The following is a 22,834-nucleotide window of genomic DNA, read 5'->3' as shown; positions in this document are numbered from 1 at the left end:
GGGTTTAATATTTTTCCTAGAACTTTTTTTTTTTTTTTTTTTTTTTTTTTTTTTTTTTTTTTTTTTTTAAAAAAAAAAAAAAAAAAAAAAAAAAAAAAAAAAAAAAAAAAAGGAGAAAAGCAGAGGGTTCTTTTCTTTCCATGTGTCAGTGACCATCTTAAAGAAAAACTTTTATTTAGGTGGTAATACTGTGCAGGACAAAGTGTATTTGATTTTTAGGGGAGGTTGTTAGTGCTTACAATTGTCCAGCAGCTCGATGCTAATTAAAGAGAAGCCGAGGCAGTGCAACAGCACGCCCTGCGCGCGCTCGGAGCGGGGCGGTTTTATGATTCCCTTCCATTAACACTCCATATTATAAATCAAATTAAGTGGCATTTCTATTAAAAAATAAAATAAAATAATAAAACCGGGTCCTTTTTAAAAGAGCAACAAGACCAGTTCAGGAAATCTGAGAACCCTTTTCCTCGAGTGGATTAAACACATAACGGCAGCTTTGTTTTTCTGGTGCTGCCTCTATAATCACCCTTTTTCTTGCCCTTATAATAATAATCAGGGACTGAGTTCAATTATTTCACTCAAGAAAACAAACCAAAAAGTCACAATATAATTTGAATGACTTCACAATTCAGTTTCGGGGAGGGGGGGCAGAAGGGGGGGGCAAGTGTGGCTCTAATTCGGCGTCTGGTTAAAAAAAAAAAAAATAAAATAAAAAGGGGGAATTTGAGCAATATCAAGAGGGCTGGATGGCTCCTTCCCCGAGCCGTGCATATGGCAAAGGCAGGGCTCTGTGTACACACACGCCTGTGCTGTACCCAAACAGGCGCAGGTGGCGGAGGCACCCGCAATCTCGGCAAATCCCTCCCAGCCCCGATCCTCGCTTTTTTTTTTTTCCAGTTTTTTTTTGTTGTTGTGGTTTTTTTTGTTTTGTTTTTGGTGTTTTTTTTTTTGAAAGCCAGTTGTTTTGGAACCAGCGGAGCAGCGTGCCCATGCCGGGGCTTTCCCCAGGCTGCTGATTTATTGGGATTGTTTGTTTTGTTCTTGTTTTTTTTTTTTTTAATTCCCCTCCCCTCTTTTAGTATCTTTTGTGTTGCCGTTCGCGGTCTTGACGTTCCCTCCCGCCGCCGCTTTGCATCCACCCATCCCTCCAGCCGAAAAAAACAGGTGATTACAGAGTTCAGCCTTTGGAATAAACTTTTAAATGATGGAAGGTGCGCTGGAGAGAGGGATATTTCTTGTTAAGGCGCCTCCCGTGAAGGCAAAGAGGGTGACCCTGTCCCTTTGCCTGCCCCAGGGAGCGGATCCAGCCCGGCCAGGGGCTGGAAAAAACAAAAAAAAACAAACCTAGAAACCCTTAAAAGCTGAGATTTATTACCACTCTTAGAAAGCAAAAAGAAAGAAAAAGGAGACTGTCACTTTCCTAACAACCCCAGTTGCCAGAAGAAATAGAGGTCCTTATTCTGGTGGATTTTTAGCAGAGAGTTTGTGGCAGCCCCAACCCAGCTCGGAGCATCCCCGCAGAGCTCGGCGAGGTTCAGCAGCTTTCAGCAGGCGATGGGTTACTAAATTCCTTCCTTTAATCTTTATTTTTACCGCACAGCGCAAGAATCAGGGGAAAAGAACATGGTTTTTGACCGGCCGGGCTTCCTCCCTGCCCGTTGTAAACAAAAATAGGAACAAGGTGGTTGCCTGATCCCAGCGACAGGCACATCACGCTCCAGCTGGATTTATCCCTGAATAATGAAGCTGCGCATCGCTGGCCGTAACTCCCCGCTATCTGTCCCTGATTTTATTTTTATTTACATAAAATCTAGCTATCCAGCAAGGCACTGGTACGGGCTGTGGTTGTTGCTCTCTGTTTCACAGGGTTCTCTCACATTTAAAGCCCTGGGCAGACAACCAGCCCCGCTCAGAACTTTTTCCTTTCCTCTAATGCTGCTGTCATTCTCCCTGCAGGAAAAAAAATAAACCGGCTGCTTGCCTTCAAAATCACCCCATTTTTTTTTTGCTTCCTCACGCTGCTCTCTAATTTCAATCTTAAAAGCTGGAGGAAAAAATGAAAATAGAATGTTTGGGGTAGGACTGCTCATGCTGGTGCTTTCATGGAGGCCAGTGCAGGGTCCCAGCCCCATGCTCAGTGCAATCCCAACCCACCCCAAACTCCACAGCATCACCAGAACAAGGCTCTAATAAACCCTTCCTCTGCCTACACCAAACTCAAGGCCTTATTTTTAAGGAAATCACAGGTTTTGTGGCTATTACTGGCCTGACAGGCCAGGAAAGTGATGGGGAGCAAAGGGGAGAGCAGTCCTGAGGGGCTGGGCACCCCAAGGATGCAGAAAGGGTTTGACCCTGGCAAACATCCCCCCAGAACAGCACCTTTAATTCTGCAAATCAAAAGGTAGGGTGGGAAAGATCCTGCACGTTATTTATTTATGGCTTTTCACAGCCACAGCACAAATTAACAGGCTCTGATGCTGCACGTGAAACCTGCCCCAGCTCCTGGGGGCTGACAGCACTTGCTCCCTTCAACACCATGAAGTTTTCATTGCCACGTTCAAAGGGGCAGCATCATTTTGTGTCACGTCACCAACTGCAGCTTAGCTCAGGGTAACACAAGTTTTGTTCAGACACGCTGAAGGTGTTTATTTTTACTTCAAGATTCGTCAGGGGCTGGAGAGAAATAAAAGCCTCATATGGACTTAACTCCCTACACAGTCAAAGAGCAGATATCTTAACTGTAAGTGTAAAAGTACCGCTCTGGCATCCTGCTTGCTTTTCATTAGAAACTTCATTTCTGCTTAAAAATAATATCGTGGGTTCATCCTCTGCCTCGGAGGAATGGAGCGAGGGAACGCGGGGTCGCACACAGAAATCCTCAATTAGGAAAACTCACATTTTAAGTTCCGCTGCTTGATAATTTCCCCGTGCGCCCCAAAATAGTTGATTTAACATAGAAAGCTTTAAATGCTGGCAGACACCCCCCTCCTTCCCTCCTATCCTCTGCCAGCCCCCAGAACCTGAGCTGGGTTCCTCTGAAAATAAATCCCCGGGGCTGGCAGTGAGCAAAGCCATCCCCAACCCCTAATTCCTTATTTTAGGAGCAGGAGTTGGGGGGTAGCTCCCAAGGCCAGAGAAAATACAATATCTGATCTCCATCAGCAGGTTAATCATTGATGCTGGTGTCGGGTCATAAGTGCCACCACCCCCCTGGCACTCCGGTGCCCCACCAGCGTTATCCCAGGAGATACCTTTGGCAAGGGGATGGAGCAGCATCTCATACCCTGCCCTCTGCAACAAAACAGCAGCTCGGGTATTTGCGTGTGTGCCGTGGTTGTCAACAGGCAGCGTTGTCTTCCAGCGCTCGGAAGAAGTTTACGGGTAAATGTTGATTTTCTGATGGGGCTGCTGCACTCTCGGTGACGACTGGCGCCTGCGAGTAAACATCTATCACCCATCAAAGGCATCTCTGGAGCGCCCACCCATCACCATAGTAACTGAGAACCAATTACAGTAATTAAGATTCACATGGAGTTGTCCCTTATAATCAGAAGCTATTCTAATTTTTTTTAATTTATTTATTTTATAGGTGTCTCTGGCGCTTGCAGCCGCCTCCGAGCCCCAGTGATGCGCTGAGGAGCTTCCCACCGAGGTGCCACGACCTTTCCCATTTAAAGGTCACAGAAAAAGCCCAGGGCAAGGAGGAGAAAGGATGGAGGTGCAAAGCCCTGGGTGAGGAGGGGAAGGGGTGCCACCACCACCCCCAGGGCCAAAGACACCCCAAGAACAGAGTTTTTTTCCTCAGGAGGGTGCAGAGGAGCCCGGGATGCAGGCGGAGGCGGTGCTGGGGATGGAGGAGGGTGATGCTCGGGGACATCCCAGCAGCCTGTCACCACAGGAGCAGTGGCAGGAGCTGGCCCCGGTGGCAGGACAGCCTTCAGAGCTGTCACTCGGTGTGTCCCCAGCAGATTGGCAGCCAGCAGAGTGGGGTGGCTAAGCAGCCTGCCGAGCCCGGGATGCTCAGCCAGAGCTGAAACAAGGCAGTGGGGCAAAAAAACCATCCTCTGAAGCCAATATACCTTTTTTTAATTTTTTTTTTTAAACGCACAGTGTCAAGGGTGGCAGCAGCATTGTAGGGTGACACGTGAGGGGCCGTGACAGCATTTTCCCTTACATTTGAAGTGTGCATATGGTGGGGGGAAATGCAAGGTTAGTGTGTGCTTTCCTTCCTGACCACCTAAATTTGCTGTTATCATCAGACAGTGTAACGGCATCAGACACCCCAAAATTACAAAATAAAAAAAATAATAAGATGACAGTCCTTTTATTATCTGATAGTTTTTCTGCAGTGTTTGTTAATGCTATCAGCACACTTATGGTAGGTAATTTGGCCCCATTTTCCATTTCCAGACACAAATTGTATATGGACATAAAGCAGTAAAAATACAGTTACTGGCTGTGTTCTGCACAGTGAATATCTAAATAAAACCCCACAACTTTAAGAATCCTGTATATGAATAAAAAAAGCATACCATAACTCAAAATGCTTTTTAAAAAAAATAAAAATTAAAGAAAAAGTAAGCACAGAAGGTATCTACTCTGAAATTCCCCATTAAAGATCCATTTCCAAGCCCCAAACACCTCCTTCCACAGCTCCCCTCTCCACGGTGAATGGCACAAGAGACGCTCCTGTTGCGTGAAGTCAAGTGGGGTTACGCCGGGTTACATTGCATCACTAGGCACGAGACATAACCACATGTAAAATGACATAATGCAAATTCCAACAAGATGTGGGTTTCCTCCTACACACTGAAAGGCTTCCCCGAACCCGCGCGCTCCCGGGATGACGGCTGGAGATCGGCGGTACCTCGGGGGGAGCATCACACGCAGTAAAACCTCCCCCTCACTCAGGTGGATCACTGGGAAGACTCATTTATTAAAAATATTAGCCTCTCCCTTTTCTTTGGTTGTATCACCCAGCCTGTCTTGTCTGTATCCAGCTCCAGACACCTGGTCTGGAGAAGACCATAGTCCCGGCAGGTACAGACCAGCAGATCTGGTCTACACCTGGAAGCCTACACTGCAGCTGGAATACCCATTTCCAAACCCTACAGATGTGCAGGTGCACTGGAGGATGACCCTAGACATTCAAAGAGTTGTAATTAATAGAAAGCTTTTTTTTTCACCTTTAAAAAAAACAACCTTAAAACGTTTTTATCCAATTAATAGATTAACCACCTTCCTGCCAGAGGCTCATCATAGCCACAGACATCTCCCCCAAACACAGCCACCTGCTCAGGCAATGTAACTCTCCATAAAACACAAAGAAAACTATCCCAAGCTGACAAGAAAAAGACCAAGTGAAGAGCCAGAGCAATTTTCCTCCCTCCCAGCCCTGCTAATCTACTCACATCCCAGCAGCTGAGCTGCTTTAGCCTCCTCTGAGCTAGCAGAGGCAAGCGGCTGCCAGTAGTGATCATGCAAATGTGTAAATATTTATGAACTCGCAAGTTTTGAATATACAACCTTTATGGCTGTCAGTCTCCACGGTTATAGATCTTCTTGGCGTACAGATTCGCTTCCGAGAGCGAGAACTTCCCAATTCCAAGGCTGGGAAGTCAGGAGGGGTTTTTCACGCCAGCCTCAACACAACACATTCAACTCCTTTTCAAGAGAGGGTGGAAGGGACGGGATGATAAATGCCACAGGAGTCCCTCGTCCTGACCCAACCCCACATCTCTCCCAGGCAGATTTCATGAGCTAAAGAGTCCTCCAAGCTCATTTTTCTCATCAATGCCAACCCCACGCCGGCTGCCCGGACAGAAGGTCAATGTCCAGCTAATGCACTCCAGTGCTAACTGTGACCAATGAATACTAATTTAAAGGCATTTATAGAATTTCCCAGACAGTGCATAAGATTTGTTCCCATTAAGTTCCAGCCTTTCACCTACAAAACAGTCCTGCAAAGCAGAAACCCATCGTCTCTCATGCGGCGTTTCCCATGTCTGCTATAACCCAGGAAAGCTCAGGCCAAAGTTGACTCCATCCACAGGCAAGAGAATGGTTTATTTATTTTAAATAAGCCACTCTTACCAACTTATTCCAGGTTTGTGAGCATTTCTTTCAGGATTACCAAAGAGAAAAGGAAGACCCATAGTTTGGCTTTGGTATCTCAGCTGAAGAGCTGGAACCAACCACAGGTTTGTGTTCATCATTCCAAGTTCAACCACAATTCAATGAAAGATTATAAAAACAAAACCAAAAAATAACAACAACAAGTGATATAGATTATAAAAACAAAACCAAAAAATAACAAGTGAAACTCCTACTTATTTCCTTTAGCAAAAATGTGGAATTTTTCCACTGCTTGGTTACCTTGACTCTGTTGATTTGCGTTAGGCAATAATAAACAAATATTACAAAATATCATCTAAGCCTTTGAAACATCAATCTCGGGGACAACATCAATACACAACAACGTCCTGCTTCAGGGTGCAACCTTACACATACACTCCTTTTGTGCTTTTGAGACAAACTATCATAAACTTCACTTGATTTAAGGGAGTTAAATATTCTGGTTACCTTCAGACAGTACATAATATCAGAGAGATGAAGAAAGCAGCATGTTCCTTAGAAGAAATGAAATAGCAGGCTTTGATTTGGCCTGGCATGTCAGATATTCCCCTCGAAAACCCTTACATATGCTTATCTTGGGGTTTTGCCAAGACTGGGAAATTGTTAAATATCTTTTATGTACCACTTGTCTACATTAAAGAGAGGAGTAACGGGGTGCGTGAGATGATTCCTGTGCCAGCCCTTCATTGCTCATCATCTGGGATCAGATTCTGTGGGAAGAAAACCCACAAACTGCACCAAAATTATGGGGCTACTCAGGAGAAAAAAAAACAAACAACTTTCTGACTCTCTGAATGCTTCAGTGGTAACACCTCTTTGTCTGTTTTAATCCACACTTGAGCGGAAAGTCTTAAGACACAACTACCACTGAAGCCCAATGTATTTCCAAAGTAAGATCCAGGCTCATAAACAACAGCTTTCAAGTCATCCCGATTTTGTTTTCTGCTTTTAAACCAGCACAGAAATGCACTATTAAACAGCAAGGGCAGAGCTCACATAAAACCTCCTACCTGGAGACATTAAAAAGCTCATATGGTAAAGGTCAGGTCATTCCTGGCCACCCACAATCACCACAGGAACAAAACCAATGCAGTACCTTTCATCCGGGGCTAAGACAGAGGCCAGAAGAACAAATCTTGCTTTGACTACCCAGGATATTGGGTCTACACCATTTATAGTCACCTGGCAGCTCATCAGACAGCAGAGATCTGGTTGGTTAACCCACATTGATCTATCTCCAGATCAGCAACGGGCAGGTGCATCTCATTGCCTGTCTGCTCACCCTACTGGGAAACTGGGGGAAAAGCCCAACAGATGAAGACCTGAAGGTCTCTAATTGCTCTTATTTTATTTCTCACTAGTTGTGATTCTTTATAGACACAGAAAGTTTTGTTTTATGGGTCCAGCCACAAAGTTCATCTAAAAAAATTTCTCCCAAACCCATCTTATCATGTTTGGTTGGTTGGTTTTTGGTTTTTTGTAATAAAAACAGGTATAAGAAGGACATATGCAACATGATTTTTGGTTAGGGTTTTTCCCAAGCTTTAGAGTCCCAGATTAATGACTTCCTCTATATTTGACATGTCATACAGCTAAGAAGACAACACTGCCTCTGTCAGTCCTTGTTGGGAGAAGGGACAACCCCAGGTAGAGCACGAAAGGTCTCTGAATTTGTAAATCTCTGAAAATGTAAAAGTGGTAAAATATAAACCAGACCTGTAGCCATTTCCTCAGCTGTTTTAAGTTGAATTGCTGAAGGCTGTGGAATGACTCCAATCTGTGTCAGCAGAACATCTGGGCTTTCTGCCCTGGTGTCACCTGGTCCTTCTTCTGGGGCTGATACACAGTCCACAGTTGCCTGCACCCTTTCTCAGCCAGGAGCTAATTGCAGACTCCTCTAGCAAGTCCTCTTATTAGTAAAACTTCATTATTTCATCGATACGTACAAACCAACATTTTCTGGTAGATGCTGAACTGCCATAAATAACTCTACGAGGGTATTCTTGGCAAATCAGTGGACAAAGCAGATCTTTACCCATTTGCTGTGTCCACAGATGCACATTCCTTCCCTGGTGGCACAGACTGTGCCAGGTACCTGTGTGCTGAATGAGGAACCAGGGCAGACTGTGTGTTCACTTACTCATTGCTTTCGACATATGATTTACAAAGCGTGAAACAATGATATCACACATCTTTAAAAAACAAGGCCTGAAGATTCATCTGAATGAAGACGCGAGTCAAGACTTTGACTCAAGTTTTCGTGTCCTCCCATGCCTTGCTGTGTGTGCACATGAATGAGAAGGGAACCAGGAGATCAGGGTTGCTGAACTCAGGAATTAGTTTTTTTGGGCTGAAATCTTGACCTCAAAGTGTACTGTATGGTGTTACTTTGGATGCTGAGATGTAACACCCTGTACTTCAGTAGGACCATGGCAGTAAACTTCTATCAGTGAAAAGAACCACTTTTGATGGATACATGGGCAAAGTTCTAGACTCATCAAGCTGCTGAACTGGCTGTAATTCACTGATAAGGCCAAAATACATATCATTTCTGACAGTGCAGAAAACACTTTGAGTGTTTTGTTTCTTCTGGCTGCTGTGCCTTGGGTTAGAAGTCAGAATCCTGTGGAAAAGTGGAAGGGCTTTGTGCTTTGTGGTGCTTGCAAGGTTAGGAGCTCCGTAATATCATGCTAGCAATTTAAGCAAGGAGTATTTAAGGCTCTGGATAAAACCTGAAAATAGAAATTGTCTCGATGCATGAAATGCAATAATTTTGTGTTCCCTGGTGTTTATGCTCATGAGAGAGCAACCAGGGCCCTCCCAGATGCAACCATGGCTCCACAAACATCATGTCCCACACATACCATTGGTATTTTTAAATTCAGAGGCTTGCATTTCTTATATCCTGCAAGACAAAAGGAAAAAAAGAACTCTATCATGCTAGCAATTTAAGCAAGGAGTATTTAAGGCTCTGGATAAAACCTGAAAATAGAAATTGTCTCGATGCATGAAATGCAATAATTTTGTGTTCCCTGGTGTTTATGCTCATGAGAGAGCAACCAGGGCCCTCCCAGATGCAACCATGGCTCCACAAACATCATGTCCCACACATACCATTGGTATTTTTAAATTCAGAGGCTTGCATTTCTTATATCCTGCAAGACAAAAGGAAAAAAAGAACTCTCTCAGTAGGAACTGAATCCCAGTGAAGGTCCTAGGTCTCACAATAACTGCTTGTGCCACTGAACACTCCTGAAGGCTTCATCCTTCTTCTGCATCCCGAGGCTGGGAGTGATGGCCATGAGTTGGGGCTGATACACAGTCCACAGTTGCCTGCACCCTTTCTCAGCCAGGAGCTAATTGCAGACTCCTCTAGCAAGTCCTCTTATTAGTAAAACTTCATTATTTCATCGATACGTACAAACCAACATTTTCTGGTAGATGCTGAACTGCCATAAATAACTCTACGAGGGTATTCTTGGCAAATCAGTGGACAAAGCAGATCTTTACCCATTTGCTGTGTCCACAGATGCACATTCCTTCCCTGGTGGCACAGACTGTGCCAGGTACCTGTGTGCTGAATGAGGAACCAGGGCAGACTGTGTGTTCACTTACTCATTGCTTTCGACATATGATTTACAAAGCGTGAAACAATGATATCACACATCTTTAAAAAACAAGGCCTGAAGATTCATCTGAATGAAGACGCGAGTCAAGACTTTGACTCAAGTTTTCGTGTCCTCCCATGCCTTGCTGTGTGTGCACATGAATGAGAAGGGAACCAGGAGATCAGGGTTGCTGAACTCAGGAATTAGTTTTTTTGGGCTGAAATCTTGACCTCAAAGTGTACTGTATGGTGTTACTTTGGATGCTGAGATGTAACACCCTGTACTTCAGTAGGACCATGGCAGTAAACTTCTATCAGTGAAAAGAACCATTTTTGATGGATACATGGGCAAAGTTCTAGACTCATCAAGCTGCTGGACTGGCTGTAATTCACTGATAAGGACAAAATACATATAATTTCTGACAGTGCAGAAAACACTTCCAGTGTTTTGTTTCTTCTGGCTGCTGTGCCCTGGGTTAGAAGTCAGAGTCCTGTGGAAAAGTGGAAGGGCTTTGTGCTTTGTGGTGCTTGCAAGGTTAGCAGCTCCATAGTATCATACTAGTAATTTAAGCAAGGAATATTTAAGGCTCTGGATAAAACCTGAAAATAGAAATTGTCTCGATGCATGAAATGCAATAATTTTGTGTTCCCTGGTGTTTATGCTCATGAGAGGGCAACCAGGGCCCTCCCAGATGCAGCCATGGCTCCACCAACATCATGTCCCACCATTGGTATTTTTAAATTCAGAGGCTTGCATTTCTTATATCCTGCAAGACAAAAGGAAAAAAAGAACTCTCTCAGTAGGAACTGAATCCCAGTGAAGGTTCTAGGTCTCACAACTACTTGTGCCACTGAGCTTCCTGAAGGTTTCATCCTTCTTCTGCATCCCGGGGCTGGGAGTGATGGCCATGAGCAGCCTCCAGACCTGCTCAGCTCCTGGCTGGTGAATGACAGGAGACTTGGGGGGGTGTTGCATCCACCTCTTGGAGAGCAGACTCTGCAGCTCTTGCCCAGCAGTCCCAGTGCTGGGGGTGTGACGGGCACCACCGAGTTTCTGTGAAAAGAGAAAGTTGTTTCCAGAAGTTGCCAGTTCATAACACGAAGTCTCTTCAATGGCAGCATCCTGGGCAGGACACTCCAGAACCCGTAATACCTGGTACTTTTAGCCACTATAAAAAGCATCTTTTTTTCCCCAGCACATAAGGGAAAAATGCTGAAATGAATCTCTGCCTCCTCCGAGCCACATCAAAGAAGATTAACCAGCTCAGGGGTAGCTTAGACCCCAGTTAAGGAGCAGCCTTGCTATTCACAGCATTTTTACCTGAAAATAGAAATTGTCTCGATGCATGAAATGCAATAATTTTGTGTTCCCTGGTGTTTATGCTCATGAGAGGGCAACCAGGGCCCTCCCAGATGCAGCCATGGCTCCACCAACATCATGTCCCACCATTGGTATTTTTAAATTCAGAGGCTTGCATTTCTTATATCCTGCAAGACAAAAGGAAAAAAAGAACTCTCTCAGTAGGAACTGAATCCCAGTGAAGGTTCTAGGTCTCACAACTACTTGTGCCACTGAGCTTCCTGAAGGTTTCATCCTTCTTCTGCATCCCGGGGCTGGGAGTGATGGCCATGAGCAGCCTCCAGACCTGCTCAGCTCCTGGCTGGTGAATGACAGGAGACTTGGGGGGGTGTTGCATCCACCTCTTGGAGAGCAGACTCTGCAGCTCTTGCCCAGCAGTCCCAGTGCTGGGGGTGTGACGGGCACCACCGAGTTTCTGTGAAAAGAGAAAGTTGTTTCCAGAAGTTGCCAGTTCATAACACGAAGTCTCTTCAATGGCAGCATCCTGGGCAGGACACTCCAGAACCCGTAATACCTGGTACTTTTAGCCACTATAAAAAGCATCTTTTTTTCCCCAGCACATAAGGGAAAAATGCTGAAATGAATCTCTGCCTCCTCCGAGCCACATCAAAGAAGATTAACCAGCTCAGGGGTAGCTTAGACCCCAGTTAAGGAGCAGCCTTGCTATTCACAGCATTTTTTTTCCCTAGCCCCAAAATAATTTGTCTGGAAAAGGCTGTAAAATCCAGCCCGCCTGAAGTTAGCAAAATAAATGCCAAGGCTGCTCATCTCGTTCAGTGTGTCTGCATGTCTGAAACCCTCAGCTCTCAGTATCTTGATTTGATTATCTTGATTATCAGCATCTGCTTTAGTGGCTTACACTATCAAACAGAAGACATCAGTTTGAATTATGGCATCTGTCTTTTACCTCCTGACATAGCTGTCATGCCCAGGCTGTGAGGAGGAGGATTGTGAAAGCAAAAGAGAGAGAAAGCAAAATAAAACTCCGTGTGTGCCAGAGTGTCCGAAACAGGAGGAAAAAGAGCTGAAGCCCTCAAAAACTGTGGCTTCAGAGTTTTGCCCCAGGAGGAGCTTTTTGGGAAGGTAATTTCCTGCAAGAACATCATTGGGGAGGAGCTTCTCTACACCTCCAAAGCAGGATGGAAACCTAACTATGTTGAGATGTCCAGAAAAATGTCCAACCACGCCAGTGGCCATTCATTTCTCATCTGGACATTTTTGGATGCCTTTAGACGACTTCTCCAAGCTTAGGGAATGTCATATGTCAGCCTATCTCTGTTTAGTGTTAATGGCTTTGCCACATTTCTTGATGCTTCTCTCGCTGATCTCTTCACACCTGCAAGGATTTGGAAAAGTCAGTTATAGAGGAGCAATTATGATGAAGATTAGAGAGGAGACCTTTGTGGGCAGAGATGACAACGTGCAGTCCTACATGTGGAGAAGAACCGGACAGATGAAAATTTGTGGAGAGAACCTGAATTATCCTCATTTATTTTGCCTCACTGGAGTTTGGGTACCACAACAAAAGAAATGTCAGACATTAGTATTTGCAAAAGCACTTTTTCTGGTCCACAGACTGCTGCCTCCAACTGAGAACATGGTGAACAGGTAGAGATGGAGCTATTTTTAAGTTTCCATGGCATTTTGGTTTTCTCCAGGTCCTTTACTTTCATCACCTTTTCTTTTTCCTTTTAGTAAGATATCCACAATTTTTCATTTTGCTCCAAGTTTGTTCCTCTTTATACTTCTACTCTTTACTTCCTTTCCTTCATTTTCCCAAGCTCCTCACCCTTTCTCATCATATCATGTAATCCTTTTTTTTCCACAGTGCATGAAAGCATGAAAACAAGTATTTCCTGAAGGGGTTGGTTATCATTAAAATCAGCAAGTAAAATGCGTGTAGGAATGATACCAACACTTTAACAATCTTTGACTTTTATTACTCCAATAATTTCTCCTTGAAGGAATACTGTGCATTGATTTCCAGTCTTCATTTAGTGGCCAAAATTCCAGTTTGTGCCATAAATGTGGTCCTTCCTTCCTCTCTCCCCAGGATGTAGAAGTCTCCCCAACCTGCTTGTGCCAGTCTCTCAACTCTAAAATTAATGGCAGTTGGCGCAGTCACTTGGGTGACCATGGGACTGATCAAAGCTACATCCTTGGAACACCAGACATGCAATGCCATCTTCATTAAGAAAGGGTGGCACAACTTCTGCTGCTTCAGGTGTGGCCACGTGAAGCACTCAAGCAATTATGACGAATGATCAATTTTATTGATAGCTTGTGAACAGACAAAAAAAAAAAAAATCTGACAAATCACAAGTGACAGATAGTTCAGTCTACAAAATGGGGAATAAAAAAAAAGGAAACTATTGTTATTAGATTAGATTTTAGAATGGCCAAAAGGATTTTAAACTTCAACTTTGTTTTGTTTTTTTTTTTTCTTTCTAAAGAACTAAAAAATAAGTTTCTTAACTCAGGCTCTGTGCTATATTACAAGCAAGCAAACAAACTGCAAAGAGGCAGGACACAGTTTCCCTCAGCTAAATATTATCCAGTTTATGCCATTGCTGAGAGTCTCCTGTAGCCGCCAGAGCAGAGGAGAGGGTGAATGCTCTGCAGGAGGATGTGGGGAAGGTGGCTTCAATTTGTGATTATTCTGCTTTTTCAGGTGATTTGTGTGCAGCTGGAGTGGCCATATGTTGCTGCCATCACAGAAAGAGGCAGAGTCAGGATTGGGGAGGTCCCATTTCAAGACGCCTTTGTTGGAAGAAACCCAGAATGGTCTGAATTCAGACCAGAACCACCCCTAGGTTGCTCCAAGGCAGAGATGGTCCTTTGGTGGGGCTGCTCTGGGGCCATCTCCACCATGATCAGACCCCACAAACAGAAAGGCCTGGGCTGAGCAGAGCTTGGCAGCAGGGTTAAAGCTCTGCAGCCAGAAGAGATGTGTCTCCACACACTAAAAATCAGTGCCGGACTCTGACAGTATTTCGCCACAATGTGAGGAACCAAAACATGAAGGCAATACACCAGATTTGGGATTGTTTCATGAAGTTTAAATAACGCTATTTAAGCACTTTAATTAATATGGTATGAACTATAGTTTGAAATGCAGTTTAAAAGTCAGAATTATTTCTTTGAAAGTCTCAAAACTGGCTATTCCAATAAATACAGAAGATAAAATTTGTACTGTGCAACAGAAGATGTTTGGCAAGACTGCTGTGTGTTCAGAAAACCGAACCTGGATTTATTTCCCCTGAAATTTGCCCAATGTTAATGGGACTGTAAACGCAAGGTTAGATTTTCCTGTTGTGTAACCAGGTGAATTTGTAGTGAAGGTGGTGGCTGGAGAAAGATGGGAATCTGCGACGGGCAACCGAAAAATCATTCCATTCTGCCTGTTCCAGTTGCCCTCCCCCTGCTCCCCCCTCTCACAGCGAGCGCAGCGCCCGGTGCCAAATGTCAGTGCACATTTCAAAGGGTGCGTGATCCTTCCCGGTCCACAGGCTGGGGGGACGGGGGGAATTAAAAGGAAATACTGCTAGTATCAAAAAATTGACTTGCAGAGCGGGAGCAGCACTGGGCAGCAAAGCCCCAGCGCTACCACTCCTGTCCTCAGAATTTAAATGGAGGAAAAAAAAAAAAAAACAAACCAAAAAGATACGGCTGAGCTGATACTTAAAGAAATTTGATCATCCTCGGCTGTTGTTAGTGCGAGATACAGCGGAGAGGAAATTTGCAGCATCTCTGACACCTCGTCAGAGACGCGAGAACCTGCTGTAGACAGCAGTGGAGATGTTTAACGAAGGCTTCCGTTTCAAAACATCATTATAAACCTTCCTGTGTGTTTTGTTTCAGTAGCAAATGGGCTCGCTTATACCCGGCGCTGTCGGGGACTGGCGGGAGCTGGAGGTGGGGCAGCCCCATGAGACTCAGTCCCCATGTCCCACCAGTCCCACTGAAAAATGCTGTGATTTCATGGATGGTTAAAAGGTCTACGATGAGCCAGGGTGCCCTTACATATGGACAAACCACATCACCGCATCCCACCTATGGATGGTGTGTTTTCAGTCTAAGTGTCTAGAAAAACACTTCCAACAAGGGCATCCCCATAGCAGCAAGTTGGACAACCTGTTTCAGCCCAGAGATCTTTCTTTTTTTTTCCAGTGTATTGTCTCTACCACTGAAAATTCAAGTACCGTGATGTGCCTGGTTTTCATACTGACCTTACAAACAACGGTTCATCCTCATGGGAGTAGTGAGGAGGAAGGTAAGGCTGAGTACCAGAGACACTACACAGTTAGTTGAGAGATGGAGATCTCATCCCCCTCCCTGGCCCTACATTTAGGTTTAAATTCCGCCAATTACCCCATTGATGCAACATTTTCTGTCTATCCAAAAGTTACTCCTGAGCTTTTACCTGAGTGGCAGCCCCTGAGAAGCCCCCGCTGAACCACAGGGCTGTTCCTGATGCCATCCCTTGTGGAGAACTTCTTGGAGCATCCAGACAGGCTGTGCCACCTGAGCTGAGCATCACAGCACCTTCCCAGAAAGCTTCATACAAGGGCAAACCAGTTCTGAACCTTCAGCAAACAGAGATTCCTCCTGTTGGGATCTTGATCCAAGCAGGTGCTCATTTGCCTTGAAAGACAGTTTGGCTTTGAAGAGCAGTAACCGCACGAGAGGAAGGGAAAGTTCCAGTCTCGGAGAGATTCTTGCTGCTCATTAAGAAGTAAACTCTTCGTGGGCTGTGTGTGATGTCAATCACTGCTTTTTTGCAGACCCAAAGCCGCCTTTTCCTCTGTTAGATGCTGTTATCGTCTTCAAAGGCATATCAAAACAGCGTTTGTTCTGCGCTTTGATTTCCCCCACACAGAGAATTCAAAGAGTACAGGGCTATTTGAGAGGGAGAAAGAGAGGGAGCATTTCAGATGCTCTGTGTGTGTTTGTCTTGCCATGTCTGTGAGCTGGGTAACCAGTGATTAATCCAGCCCTGCACGAGGGAAAGTTGAGTTCTTTCTCCTCCACCGCCTCCCACCATCAAGCACGCTGGTTGCAGTGCTCTAGGCAGCAGTTCACTCTCTGCTACCCAAAGGCATGTTTGCTTAGAAAAAGAAAACGGTGACAAAGCACAAATTCAGTCTACTTGATAGAAACCATGAGAGTTGTTTCGGTTTTGCTAAAGGAGGTTAATATTTGTTGTGGTTTAACCCCAGCCAGAAACTGGGACCACTCACTCACTCCCCCTTAGTTGGGGCGGGGGAGAGAACTGGAAGAGCAAAAGTGAGAAAAAACTCATGGACTGAGATAAAACAGTTTAACAGAGAAAGCAAAAGCCATGAATGCACAGGCAGAGCAAACCAAGGAATTCATTCCCTGCTCCCCATCACAGATGGATGTTCAGCCATCCCCAGGAAAGCCAGGCTCTGTCTTATGTAAAGGTGAGTTGGGAAGACAAACGCCATTGCTCTGAACATCACCCTCTTCCTCCTTCTTCCCCCAGGTTTACATGCTGGGCACAAAGCCATAAGGTATAGAACATCCCTTTGGTCATTTGGGATCAGGTGTCCCTGCTGTGTCCCCTCCCAGCTCCTTGTGCCCCCTCCAGCCCATCGCTGGTGGTGTGGGGTGAGAAGTAGGAAAGGCCCTTGTGTGCTCATCACCAACCAAAATCACCACCGTGCTACCAAAACCATTCCCATCCCAAATCCAATCGCCATAAGGTATAGAACATCCCTTTGGTCATTTGGGATCAGGTGTCCCTGCTGTGTCCCCTCCCAGCTCCTTGTGCCCCCTCCAGCCCATCGCTGGTGGTGTGGGGTGAGAAGTAGGAAAGGCCCTTGTGTGCTCATCACCAACCAAAATCACCACCGTGCTACCAAAACCATTCCCATCCCAAATCCAATCCACAGCTCCTCACCAGTTGCTGGTAAGAAAGTCAACCCCATCCCTGGAGGGGTTGAAGGCCAGGTTGGAGAAACCTGGTCTAGTGGGAGGGGTCCCTGCCCAGGGCAGGGGGGTGGAACTGGATGGTTTTTAAGGTCCCTTCCAATGTAAACCATTCCATGATTCTATGATCCCAGCTGAAACCATACAGAGTCAAACCTTGAATCAATCATGTTTCAATAACTTCATTCATTCATGTTTCATTCAGAAAAAAAAACAACAAAAAAACAAAGCCACAAATAAGTTGTCCAAAAACTTTACATTTCCATACACAAAAAAGTGCACACACCAAAGCAAGATTCTTCCCCCAGGTTTACATGCTGGGCACAAAGCCATAAGGTATAGAACATCCCTTTGGTCATTTGGGATCAGCTGTCCCTGCTGTGTCCCCTCCCAGCTCCTTGTGCCCCCTCCAGCCCATCGCTGGTGGTGTGGGGTGAGAAGTAGGAAAGGCCCTTGTGTGCTCATCACCAACCAAAATCACCACCGTGCTACCAAAACCATTCCCATCCCAAATCCAATCCACAGCTCCTCACCAGTTGCTGGTAAGAAGTCAACCCATCCCTGGCGGGGTTCAAGTCTAGGTTGGACCGGGCTTTGAGCAACCTGTTATGGTAGGAGGTGTCCCTGCCCAGGGCAGTGGGTGGGCACCAGATGATCTTCAAGCTCCCTTCCAAAGTAAACCATTCCATGATTCTATGATCCCAGCTGAAACCATACAATGTCAATAAGCAGAGTCAAACCTTGAATGAATCATGTTTCAATAACTTCATTCATTCATGTTTCATTCAGAAAAAAACCAACAAAAAAACAAAGCCACAAATAAGTTGTCCCGAAACTTTAAATTTCAATACACAAAAATGCACACACCGAAGCAAGAAATGAAGTAAACAAAAAGTCCTCTACACAATAATGTCATAAAAAAGGTGTCTTGGGGCTTCAAACCATAGATACATCACGGACTATGGGATAATGCAGTGGGTCAAGGAAGAAAACAGATGTCAGAGAACAACTCATCTGCTCCAGTACTTACTCATTTCTCAGCAACCCCTACACCCAAATCCCAACATTCAGAAACAGTTTTCCCGGTTCCTCCTCTCACCACATTCCATAAGTCACTCACTTGCAACTTTGCCATGGCTCCAGTTTATTAAAGACTGCAAACACACAGTTAAAGAGTTCACCTTCTAAATTTTCTAGTTTGCACAGACATCGTTGCTGTCGGCTACCATGATCTGGTGGTAGTCACCACTCCTGGAGCTGGTTTCACCGGCGGATTTCAATATTACCCAGGAAAATGAGGCTTTACTTCTCTTTCCTTCTTCCAAAGCCACCCACAGTCTCAGCTTCCCTGCCTTTCTTCTTCCTTTAGTTTTAACAGATGACTCCAGCCCCATTTCACCCCAATCAGCCTATAATTTTTCCTTTTGATCTCTCCTTCTGTCTTCATCAAACCTTGTTTATGCTCATTATGGTCACTACTGTTTTCTTCCTGATCCCCTCCGCGTGCTATTAAAAGTTTATTTACAGGCCTATTGATGAATGCATCAGGTTTACAACCCTATTGATGAATGCATAACAACGGGAACTGAAGCGCATCAGAAACTTTATATCTTTCTATTTTATTTGACCTTGTTAAAGTGAGGAAACAATCATTTTGCACAAAATACCTCCACCCAGACTTTGTTTATTTTGCACTTGTATGTCAATAGACTTAAAGACTTGCATCATCCTTATTTTGCTTCTTACCTGCACAAAGTACTTCTCGGCACTTTTCAGTAATTCATTGAAAGTTTTCCTGCAGGGCTTCTGCCTTCAGAAAATTATGTGATTGAGGAGAGCGATGCAGGTAGTTTGAGGTTTTCCATGATAGACACGTCATACCACATGATGATTGCCCTGTAGTAGATGCAACTTTGACTCTGGAGGTAGAACACAGAAAAGAGTGATAGGATCGTAGAATCACTGAATGGTTTGGGTTGGAAGGGACCTCAAAGCCCACCCAGTGCCACCCCCTGCCCTGGGCAGGGACACCCCCCACCACACAAGGTTGCTCCAAGCCCCCTCCAACCTGCCCTTCAACCCCTCCAGGGATGGGGCAGCCACAGCTTCTCGGCGCAACCTGTTCCATGCTCTCACCACCCTCACACCAAAGAACTTCTTCCCCACATCTCACCTCCATCTCCCCTCTTTCAAACCCTTCCCCCTCCTCCTAGGGCTCCCCTCCCTTATCAAGAGTCCCTTCCCAGGTTTCCTGGAGCCCCTTGAGGGACTGGAAGGGACTCTAAGATCTCCCCAGAGCCTTCTCTTCTCCAGGCTGAAAACTCCCACAACTCTCTCAGCCTGTCCTCCCAGCGGAGGGACTCCAACCCTTCCAGCATCTTCATGGATGCACGTGGACCATCATTGCCCTGCCGTTGCATTGCAAATGAAATGTGGCAGAATGGCAATGTTTTGCAGGGCTGATGTTTCTAATTGATAAAGTAATAGCAATAGCTTTCAAAAGAAAAATTCATTCTTAAAATCTTGATCTTCTCATGATTTCATAGTATCACCAATGAAATCAGACTCTGCACTGAGCGATGGTTCAGGTAGAGACACACGCTACAGAAACACCCAACTCTTAGATGAGAAAACCATCCCCAAGTACTCACAATCACTGTGTCTCCAACAGGACACCCAGAAACAAGGCTGCATCCCAAAGCGGATTTCATAGATCTATATAAATAACTTTATTTCCTTCTTTTTTCTCTAAAATAGTTCCTAGCAGATTTTTTTTTTTTAACCTTTTTAAACTTTTTTTTTTTAACAGACTTGGATTCCAAGTGTGCACATTCCACTGCCTTTTGCCTCTGAGAGAAGTGGGTTTATTTATTTATTAAAGGATTTATTTATGTATTTTCACAGTATAGCCCAATTAAACTTGACAGCTTATTCACAATGGATTCCTGCCCGATGGCAGCTGAGACACATTACATTAAGAAAGACAGCATAATAAAGAATATAACTAGTCGAATTAGCTATCAGTATATTTTGTGCTCCTTTGTTTATGGTTTTCGCCATCTGATATTCACAAATCTTACATTTGGGGACAAGGAGGCATGGTCTGTGCGTGCCACATCACTTGATGTTTAAGCAGCTGGCATTCCTCCATACATTATACGTTAAAATCACAGAGAGGCACACGCGTGCCTTATTAATATTGACACATCTTCATTACGAATAGTAGACACTTTTCTCCCTCCCTCTCCTTCCAGGCTGCCCACAAGGTGATGGTAACCAGAGAGGTTTCTGGAAGGGGGTGGCTCTTTGGGGGGACATTTCTTTGTTTCAGATCACCCAACTCTTGGGGTCATTAAGCTGCTTTTGTGCAGTTTTAATTCTCTTTTTTTTTTTTTTTTTAATTTTTCACCTGGAATTATGCAGTATGGAAGTATATAAACTCTTACCCCTGTAATCACTCTTGGGGTCATTAAGCTGCTTTTGTGCAATTTTAATTCTCTCTTTTTTTTTTTAATCTTTCACCTGGGATTGTGCATAATGGAAGTATGTAATTGCCGAAATTGCCCCTGTAATTGCCTGTAATTGCCGAATCCAGGTAGAGCAGGGCAAGGTTTGGGTGGTTCCTCAATCCCAGATGAGATCCCCGTTGCCTTATGGAGCATCACTCCCACCCATGGGTGCAGGTCCCCAGGCTCAGCCCTTGGGGATGGGTGGGTTCCTACAGGAGCGCTGGGGTCTGCTGCTCTGGTGGATGCTGGGGGATGGATCTATCCCCAGGAATCACATACACCAACTTCAGAAAATGCAAACAAATATCGCATGGATGAGAGAGTGAGGAGAAAAGTATTGTGGACACTTACAAAGTAATACTAATTTAAACAGCTACTCAAGCTGAAGGAAAATCTGCTGAGTACACTGGATGTTCTCCCCCGTAACTGTATTCATACAGAACTCGTACAGAACTTAAAACACTTTCTTTTTTCTTTTCTCTTTGTGGACTAGAATTTGAAACAGAGGAGATGCCAATGTCTCACAACTCTTCTTACAGTGCAGCTGGAAGCAGAACATTGCTACGTGGCATCACCTTTAATGGAGCCAAGGAAGAGCTTTTCCTGGGTAGATACTCCAGCAAGATGCTGGATGCAAGATGCAGCAAGATGCAACTTTAAACTGTTTATAAATCTGCAAAAATACACTTACCTTAAAGCTCGCACACCTATGCAAAGCTCAGCTCTTGCCCTAATGCTCTGCAGGACCACCACTATCCCACCAGCCTTCCCACAGCATGGTCCTGGGAGCCCGACGTGGGGATCCTCACCTCTCCATCACACCAGAAAAATACTTCTGCAAAGGGCCGGGCCTCTTGCTTTATCCACTTGCATTTTGAATTCATCATATTTACATCTATTAATGCTTCTCCTTCAGGGTAATCACAGGGGGGGATTAATTATACTCATCAGTTTAATTATGTCAGCTCTGAATTGCCTCACTTTTCAGCCTGAGCTGTGGTGGCCAGCACAACAGCCACCCTAAGGACTGAAGATGTGCATTTCACGGAGGTCTTTGGTCTTTCCTTAAAATATGAATTTTGAGCATCTTTGATATGTAACTTTCCATTTTCTCTGTGCCTGTAGTCTGGAAAGGAGCTCATTTCCTTTTTCAACAAAGACTTCCACAGGTTAATGGTACTGTGCCCATCACGCCGCTCTTTCAGCGTGAGGCTTTTCTTCTACTCCTGTGTTTCCCCACTTCTCTCTGGGACTGGCTTTTCCAAAAGCCTTCATTATTTCTCTGCAGTTTCTGTCGTCTGTTTCCATTCATGGTCAATCTCCTTCAAATTCACGGTCCTCCCATAGGATGCTCCCGCAGACATCCCGCTCGCTCGTGCCCAGAGAGGTTTTCTAATTAAGCAAATTGGCAGCAGATGTAACCCACAGTCTTTCCCACACAGTGAAACACTCCCCAACTCCATTTCTTGTACTCCCATCACCTTTTTTTGGGGGAGGATTCAAGATGTTAACCCATTGTTCAAGCAGTGATGCAGCCACAGGGCTTTGGGATGTGCTCTAAAGCAGGGTCAGGGGAGAGGAGGTGGAGATAGAGGTGGAGATCAAGATGCAGAAGACTATTAAGATGAAGATGGAGATGGAGATGCTTGCCCCACTACTGCCTCAGCTCAACCCCAACTGCAAACAGCTGTGGGGAGCTCACGGAGCAGAGTTCCTGCAGGTGAGGTCCCTGTTTTCCTCATTGCCATGACTTACTGCAGTTGGGCTTTATCTTCATTATAGATATTGCAGATAAAATGCACAGGAAAGAAATACCAGCAAGAGAGCATTTAAATCCTGTGAAATGGAAGGATTCATCGTGTCTTTTTGGATATAAAGAATTAGTAAAAAGAAAAATAGTACAGAGGGTGCTGTATTTTTTGTAAAAGCAAGAGGACACATCCTTCTAGTACCTCAGTGCAACACTCAATATTATTGCTTCACCATCTAATTTCTATTGCTCCTTTTGGGAAGCTACTCAGGTATTGTGTCTCCAGGATTGTTCTAATGGTATCGATATTATCGGCACTGATGGTAGTGTCAACTTTACATACCTCAGTGGTGAGAAATTCTTAATAATCATTGCACAAAAAATATAATAGCATTAATTACGTGAAAGCTTCCCTGCAGAAGACATTTTTTCCTGCCCAGGAAAGAGCCCCATGGCTGTCTTCCTTCTGCCCCTCTGCCTGGGTCAGATCCCTGAGAAGACAAACCTCAAATGCCTAATGACAG

Source organism: Calidris pugnax, unplaced genomic scaffold, assembly GCF_001431845.1.
Source record: "Calidris pugnax isolate Ruff unplaced genomic scaffold, ASM143184v1 scaffold48, whole genome shotgun sequence".
Lineage (NCBI taxonomy): Eukaryota > Metazoa > Chordata > Aves > Charadriiformes > Scolopacidae > Calidris > Calidris pugnax.
Note: the sequence above shows the minus strand (reverse complement) of the source record.